Source organism: Colobus angolensis, unplaced genomic scaffold, assembly GCF_000951035.1.
Source record: "Colobus angolensis palliatus isolate OR3802 unplaced genomic scaffold, Cang.pa_1.0 Scaffold229, whole genome shotgun sequence".
Lineage (NCBI taxonomy): Eukaryota > Metazoa > Chordata > Mammalia > Primates > Cercopithecidae > Colobus > Colobus angolensis.
In genome coordinates, this window is record NW_012115477.1 from 2426306 (window position 1) to 2435299 (window position 8994).

Sequence of the window (8994 nt, forward strand, 5' to 3'; positions counted from 1 at the left end):
GCCTAGTTTTGTTTATTTTAGGGTGCTAAGGATATGCCCCTATTTCTCAGCTGGGAATCCTGAAGTATTACTCTCTAATAGTGGAGTAAATCAGGGGTGATTAAGACTTACAGTGATTGTAAATCAGTTTTGAGTCAGCTCATCCCTAAAGACTGAAATGATTTGTCCCTCTGTTTCCTTACAGAAAAGAGGGAAAAACATCATGAAGAGAGAAAACACGTATCATTTGATTTATAACAAAGTACAAGGAGTAAAGGAAGTTATTTTACATAAATGGTGGTTAGTCTATTGGATATGCATAGAGGAGTAAATGCATCTTGAATCATATACAAAAGTCAATCTAGGGTGCATTATTAAAAAGGATTCTTCCCAAGAGAGCTTCTAGAATATTAAAGTGACCACAGAGAGATGTTGAGTAGAGGAATATACTACCAGTAGACAGAGGAGAGCCAGAACAGTGTCCCAGTATGGGAATTATAGTTGAGAATATCCAGCAAGACTTCTAGAAAACTTATAAAAGTGTGCTATAAGGGAAAGGTAAGCATTTGTACACCTGCTACTCAGAAAGTTCTAATGAAAACTGTACTAGGCATTTAAGGCTGTATCAACCATCTAATACTGTGGTTCAGTTTTCACTTGCATATTAAGTGATGAGTCAGGACCCAACCAACTATAGCTCAGTTATGGAAAAAGTTCTTATTATATATTTTAGGATGGTTGAGCAGAAAACCCCTTAAAAACTGGTAGTTCTGCAGAAAGAAAATGTGTAAGAATTTTTTTTTTTTGAGTTGTAAGTGATGAAAAGCCAACTCAAAAGTCAAGCTAGCTTAAACAAAGCATCTATGTTGGCTTAATTAACTAAGGAAGCAGGTATGCTGAGAGCTGGTAATCAAAAGTAGATCTAAAAACTCAGCAATTACTTCAGGAAAACGTTTCTCTGTATTTGGATTCTGTATTCTTCTGCATTGGTTCTTTTCTCAGATTGGCTTATTCTATGCAAGGGTCCTGAAAATTTCAGAATTATTTTCTAAAAGTTTAGCAACATCAGAAGAAAGAAATGCTTTTTTCAAGCGTGAAATTCTAGAGTGGGACTCTTGAGCTCAAGTTGTATCCTGTGCCCATTTGGAACCAAATCACAGTTGCTCTGATTGAATGAGAGTAGAAAGTTAGTTCTCTAAAGGAAAACTGAAGTTCTTTTTTTTTTTTTTTTGACAGAGTCTCACTCTGTCACCCAGGCTGGAGTGCAGGGGCGTGATCTCAGCTTATTGCAGCTTCTGCCTCCTGGGTTCAAGCGAACCTCCTGCCTCAGCCTCCCAAGGTGCATCACTACGCCTGGCTCATTCTTGCATTTTTTTTAGTAGATATGGGATTTTGCCATGTTGACCAGGCTTGCCTCGAACTCCTGACCTCAGGTGACCCGCCCAGCTCAGCCTCCCAAAGTGCTGGGATTACAGGCGTGAGCCACCGTGCCCACCCGGAAAACTGAAGTTCTCTTACTAGAAATGGGATAGGAGATTACTGATACTGACCAGGCAAGAGTCTGCCTCAGTGGAGAAGTTTGATTTCTAGTCACAGTGTAAATACACATGCTGTTTTAAATGAGTCTTACATAAGCTGTTCTTCCTTTGGAGGAATTGTGGATGAGCCTTAACCTCTCCTTAATTAGCAATTATATATAGAATATCCTTAGTAGAAGAAACAGTAGTCACGTAAGTATAGTAGAAGAAAGAGTAGTCAACTAATATCTGATCAAAGTAGTGATACTTCATATACTCTATCAAATGAGTAAGTTCATTTTAGAAATATCAATACAAATGTTTTCTGTAGACTCCCTTAAGCACAAAGTCTACAGAGAAGGCATACATTTAAAAATAGCTCTCATAAAATGTGTATTAGTCTAAAGAAGAAGTATTGCATTATTTGTTGAGCTGAAATTTGCATGGTAAACTTTTCATTACTATTCTATTCCCTTGCCTCCCATTGAACTCCTCTAGTGTTCTTAAGAGGGAGAACACACTGAACATGCTATTTTTATACTGATCCAGAAAGAAATAAGCAGGTTACAAAACAGCTTATAAATCAAAGGAATTTGAAATGGAGCACACACATTATATTTTCCCTTGACTTTCTTTTAACTTTGTCTACTCTTATATTTAATATTTATAAAGATAATAACATATTGTGTCAAGTGCAAATATGGGGAAGGGGATTTTTTTTTTATTCCATTAAATATTCTTCTTTGCAGGTTTAAGACTTATCCTTGGTTTAAGATAAATCACTATCCTGCTGTGTTGAGACCATTAACAGAGTAGCTTCTTTCCACTGTCTGGGAAGCCATGTTTCTAGGAGGCCAAAACTGTGTTGTCTGCAGAAGCCATGGCCTTGCTCGCAGCCACTTAATAATTAGGTGTCTTTTATGAATAAATCTAGGACAATTCATAGGGGAGAGGATCTAATCAAAACGGAAGCACTTAGGGAACTTAGGTTTTGGGAGGAAGCATTTAATTTTTTTTCCCAAATCTCTCAAACCAGGTGGTGATTCAAGGCATATCTCAATTCAGTCACCCTGACTATTCCTCAGTGACGTACTGTGTCATTAAGTCCTTGGTTCACTCCATTCATGGATGCTTAAAAATGTAGCTGGAATAATGATTAATAACTTACAATTTACTTTTAAAAGCCTGAAATGGAAAGTTGTGAATATATTTCTCAATGGAGATTATTTATCATATCCAGTCTTTTGTCATCTCAGCATTTGCTTCATCTCACTCTTCTAACTCAATGAACATTCATTAATTATAGTCTAGGTGCAAGACACTCTGCCGAGATGAATGGCATGTGGCCCCCTCACTTATCTGGAGAAAAAAGACAGGCATACATAAAATTAACTATAGTACAAGGCAGAATACAGTATTGCACAACTTACAAAGTATTTTTACCTATTTGTTCAGTTTGAGCTTCACAAAAATCATCTGAATCATTTGAAGTAAGAAGAAAATCCAAAAATCCAGTCATGTTTTGATTCCTCCCTTTTCCTCATTGAGAGCAGGAGCCAAGTCTGTCTTTGTCTCCTATTTTCCTCAGTGTACCTGAAACATAATAGCTATTCAGTGAATTTTCATTTAATAAGTGAATGGATGAGTGTGTAAGTAAATTAATTAAAGGCAAAAAGGACAGGTGTTGTCTGAGGTAGAGGTGGTGAGAGAGGAACCTCGGGTAGGTCTCAGATTTCTGATTTCATTGACTTATGTAGGTGTTAAGGGCAGGATTTGGTGGAGGGAGATGATATAGAGCTTTGGAAATGTAGAATGGGAGGAGAAATAATTATTTTGAAACATTAGGGCTGAGATAAGCAGTCAAGTGAAAAACAAGTGTAGATGTCAGATGAAGAGCACGTAGTATAGATTTAGACTCAGAGATATCACTTGAAGTCATGAGTGTGAGTAAGAGTATGAAACAAGCAAAGATAAATCCTTTGGGAATATTCCCTTACAGGTTGGGCACTATAACAAGAAAATATCTTTCAATGGAATTCCACTGCAGGTTGAATTTTATAAGACAAAAGGCCCTAAGCCATTGTCTAAAGACTTTTTGGCCAGACTGTTTCTTGAGGCTTCAGATAGTAGCATGAAGAAAATCAGCAACAAATGCAAAGTTTATAGAAGAAAAGAAAACCAGAATTAGAATAGGGTGAATAAAAAAATTACTAAGAAAAATATATTGCATATCTAAGGAACAGTCTATTGGAGAAGTAGAGGTTAGAGAAACAAAGAAAACAATCCATGCAGGTGCCATGAGAATTTAAGAATAGCACCCAAGATCACTCCTGCTTTGTGTCAACCACAGTGAGGACCTAGACACACACTGATATACTCCTCATTAACCTCTGAAAAGTAGGTGTTATGATCCCTGTTTCTGGACTCTGAGAGGTAAGTGATGCCTGAGGACCCACAGTCCTAAGAAAGAAACGTCAAGCCTAGACCTCTCCAAAGTCCCAGTTCTTTCTACCACTCATTGAATGACTCCTTCAAGAGTCAGGATTTGTTATGACAATTCAGTACATAAAAGATGAGAGATACAGTCAATTGAGAATTTGTTTAGATGGCAATGTCATTTATCAATTTCAGTGAGATATTGACAAGAGGTATATTTTAGCGGGTGTGCATCAGTGCAGCAATTCTATTTGTTTATGACTGAGCCTGACTGCTAGGTGGTCTGTCCTGATTGGTTGCTGCCGTGTCATACCAGTTGTTAAGTATTTTGACTATTTCTTCTGGGAATCATGACCATCACATAAGGTACTGAATCTAGAGCTATTTATCTTGATGTTGCTATTTATATGTTGTGTATAAACCTGAGCATCATTATCAGTCGAGAAGATGCAGCTTTTCTACACTGAAAATGGATACTTAAAATGAACTAGTCAACTCAAAAAGTATATTTTAAATATATATTATATGTGAGGCACTGTGCCTTGGTATACTATAATGAACAACATTAATATTGTTCCTTGCCCTCCTGGAGGTTATAGTCTATGACAAATAGAGCATGAGAAGAGTCACAGCAGTAGATACACAGATGCTGTTAAAACATAGAGAAAGGAAACTTTTAGAACAAATAATGTCTAACCCCTAAATGAAAAGCTAGTCAAATAAAGGAATGAAGTTGCTTGAGGGTAGGTGGAGTTGTTTCAGAAACATAAATAGTATGTGCACAACCCTGAGGCAAGGTAGAATAGGACATTTTGAAGATGTGAAAGAAGTGCTGTGTAGATGGGTACTAGAGAAGGTAAAAGGAAGTGATGACTCTCAAGGATACGGAAATAAGCAAGATGAGATTCTGAAGAGCCTTACTCCTCAAGACCCTATGCTAAGGTAGTGAGAGTGGCTGAGGAGTGGAAGTGACAGGATAGTACTACCGCTTGAGAGAGATTGGTGGAATTGTAGGATAATTTTGAGAGAGAAAACTGGATAGAGGGAGCTCAGCTAAGAACATATTGTGGAAACCCTGTGGAGAAAAAAATGACGGCCTGGAATAGGAGTGCGTCTTTGAGAATGAAAAAGGGGAATGGATGCTCATGATGTTTAGTAGTTAGAATTCATGGATTTTGGAAATTGATATTGTGATGGGTGAAGGAGCAAAAGGAATGAAATATAATGCACGGTTATAGTCCACGTTTTTTTCCACTGAAAATGGGAGCACCGGAATGGCTGGTTTGGGACATGTTGCATTTGAGTTGCTGTGGGATGCCTGTGGTGACACATGAATTTTTAAATTTCAAATAACTGTTGTTCTAGAATTTAAATTTAGCTGATATTCTTAGAATGTGTTAAATTGTTCACGTAGTAATTTATTTTAAAATGTTTCAGAACAAACAGTGTGCTGTATGTGTCTGATTTACTTTAATCTAAACCCAAGTGGTTTTTGGCATATGAATTACCCTAGTTAGGAATCAATGCTCTGGAAGTAGTGCATAAAAACTGTAAATATTATCAAAATTGTTATCAGGAGTATGTTAATTAGAAGAAAGAATGCTAGAAATAATTCAAATGTGTAGATAACTGAAAAACTGTGAAATAAAAGGTTTTAAAATTAAAAGGTTTATTTTTAAACTAAGGAAAGGGATAAGCTGATATAACCTTTTGTTAATATACCAGTGTTGATATTTTAAACACATCTGGAAATAAATATCCATGTTCATTTTCTTTGTAAACAAAATACACACATATTATTAGCAGCCATCGACTTAATATTCTTGGGAGAAGTATTAAAAATCTATTTAAGATTACAACTTTGTTGAATTCAGTAATAATGTAATTTAAGTGATAAGTTGCACTTGTCAAAAATGTATATTAATAACTATAAACTTTTTTCCAATTTGAATGCAGGACTGTTTATATTTTAGACTGAGCACTACACAGTTTTTAGTCTTAAAGATAAATGAGAATGTCTGATAACAGTATGGAGTGAAGAATCTGCATTCCTTTGTCTCCTGCCTTCTCCCCCATCCTTTACTCTCAAACTAAGGAACCCAAAGACATTTGGCCTTTGGAGAGAAGCAAGAATAATCCAGATGGGGATAATCATTCCCAGTTGGCAAAAGGAAACAAGCAGAAACAACACGACTCTCCGAAACTCAAAATTTCTCCCTTGGACTTCCAGTAGAATTTCATGTTAATCATCCTAGAGGCTTCCAGAGAAAGCTATAACATGTTTAATATTTTACAATCTTAAGTGTCAAAAGTTTGTCTACACCTAATGCAGATGATTAACTGATAGAATTATTGGAACTATTTCCTGTTTTTTCTTTTCCTCCGGGCAATGTGTTCTACTCAGGAAGGTGGCAGGCACTTAGGGACTGCTATTGAGCAGCTCCCTGGCTTGTTATTCAATGGATGGTAGGCAGTCAAAATGTGCTACTATCTGGGAAACTCCAAATAATGTGGAGCTGGGGAAGAATGCAAGAATGCAGGAAGAGGGCAGGTAGCAAAAATCACAGGAGACCAGGAATATCACCCCATGCACAGAAGACAGTAGTCTATGCATGGGATAATATATCGCGGTCCAGAGGGTTTCTGTCAAGAAAGAGGCCAGAAATAGCATGCCCTAGACTATACCATAAGTGATGGCACAGTGGGTTTCATAGAAAGACGAACTTACAATTTAAGAATTCAAGAAAACTTTACCTTGAAGTTTATTAACTGGGAAGACTATGCACTTATTAAACTGTTGGTGTCATAGCCCAAAGCTACTTTAGATTTTATTTAAAAATGTCCTCAGAGCCTCTGGAATGCTCTTCTAGCTTTCCTTCATGGAAGCAGATTTCCATTCATTAATTTAATGTTTATCAAAATGCATGGTTTCCCATAAATTACCTCAGAATTTTCTAAAATAACTAGATGAATCTGATTTTCTTGGGTTAAGGCCCAGGAGTTTGCATTTTTATGAGGTTTTTAGTTTCTTAATAAACCACTACTTTAAAACACGATTGGCTTAATATATAGTAGGCTGTGCGGCTAGATCCAATGGCTTTGCACAGTTATACAAATATAGGCTATAGGTATAGGAATGCAAATGAAAGTGGTGTAAGTTCTTATCCTGCTTGTCAGTTTCACTAGATTTTTGAAGATGAAAATTTTTGAATGGTTTAAGCAATGTTTATGGTAATACTTAGGCCATAGTTCTTTGAAGAGTCTGAAGGTCCTTGTAAAACATATAAAATGTAATATATCTAATTACAAAATGAAGTGCCATTTAGAAATAGCCACATTTTACAGTAAAACATTTTAGATCTTTTTAAACCCTTGACTGCATATTATTATAATCTAAAAATATTATGCTTCTCCCCCAGGAGATTTTGATGTATCCTCCTGTAAAGGGGATAGAGTATGTTTTATTGAGCATTACTACATTTTAAAAAGCAACAGTTGTTTTTTTTTTTCCCCAAAATTATAATTGTTTAATTTGAATGTACTTTATTGAACATAAAGAACAGGCTATACTTACTTTTAGGATTCTTACATTTATCCAGACATAGTATTTCCTCTGATTGAGAACACCATCATTTAGAGAATGAGAGAGAAAAACTGGAAAATATACTCATTTATATACATTCTATTTTTTTCCAGGTAAATGTTGGTAATAAACACACATTAAGGACAATGTTTCTGCCCTGCCATTGAAGGTGTTATTCAGTTAGAATATTCTATGCCTACATTGATCAAATTCATAAGGTAGTTATTTAATTTTCTTTTCATTTTAATGAAGAGTATCTTAGTGGTAGAAACTACCTCTTCCTACTGAGTTAAAAGTATTGGCAGTAGAGCAAAGGCCGTAGGCAGATTTTATTTGATTGCTTTTGTTTTTTCTTATGTGAAAGAATTTCAGCAATTTTGTCCCAGGTGGCTGCTAAATCTTGACTGTCCACGTTAAGCTCTGATTACATTTTGGCCTAAAGAACAACATGAATTTAATGACATCCAGGTGTAGAAATGGTTACCACTCTCTTGGGAGTTGGAGACCTGTTTGGCAAGACTGAAAATCAGTTTCTGAACTTCACATATTTGCATTTCCTTCTTTCTGCTCAGCACAATAGTTCTGCTGCACTAAGGAAACTGGTAACATCTAATTTAGGAAGAGCTGGTGAATAGTATTCACATGAGCAAAATAAATTAAAATCTTCTTAATGAGATAGCAGCCAGACCTCAGAGGAAAGGTTTCCTGAAGACTCCAAGTTTTGGACTTGGATGCTTGGGCTTGAGGCTTCAGCAAACTCTCACATTATGAATGTGGGGACCATGGTATCGTATGCCTCATCACAATCTGACTAACATGATTTCATTTCATTAATGAAGATTTTTGGTTATCAATTCAGTTGTTTTCATTCCAGCTGTTTGCACTGACTTTTTTTGGCTATAGGCAGGAGGAGTTCCTTCTTACTGATAAGAAAGTCAGACTTGTAGTTCTATTTAGGCCTTCAGCTGATTGCATAAGGGCCACTCACATTAGGGAGGGAAATCTGATTTACACAGTCTGCCTATTTAAATGTTAATGTCCTCTTAAAATCTAAAAAATGTTTGACCAAATATCTGGATACCCCCGGCCCAGTCAAGTAAACACATAAAATTAATCATCACACCCATCAAGTCACAAATGACATAGATGAACCTTAAATGTATGTTCGAAGTTAAAGAACCCAGTTAGAAAAGACTTTATGGTTCCGACTTTGTGACATTTTGGAAAAAGCAAAACTGTAGAGACAGACAGTAGAAAGAACAATGATTGTCAGAAGTTCTGCAGGAGGGGCTTAGGGTTTAATATGTGAAACATGGGGGATTAGGGGTGGTAAAAGTATTTGGTATTATACTATAGTGGTTGATATATGAAACTGTGCATTTTTCAAAACTCATACAACTTTATAGCACCAAGATCATACCCTAATGTATATAATTCTATTTTACTTTATTATTTTAAATTTATTTATTTATTTTAGAG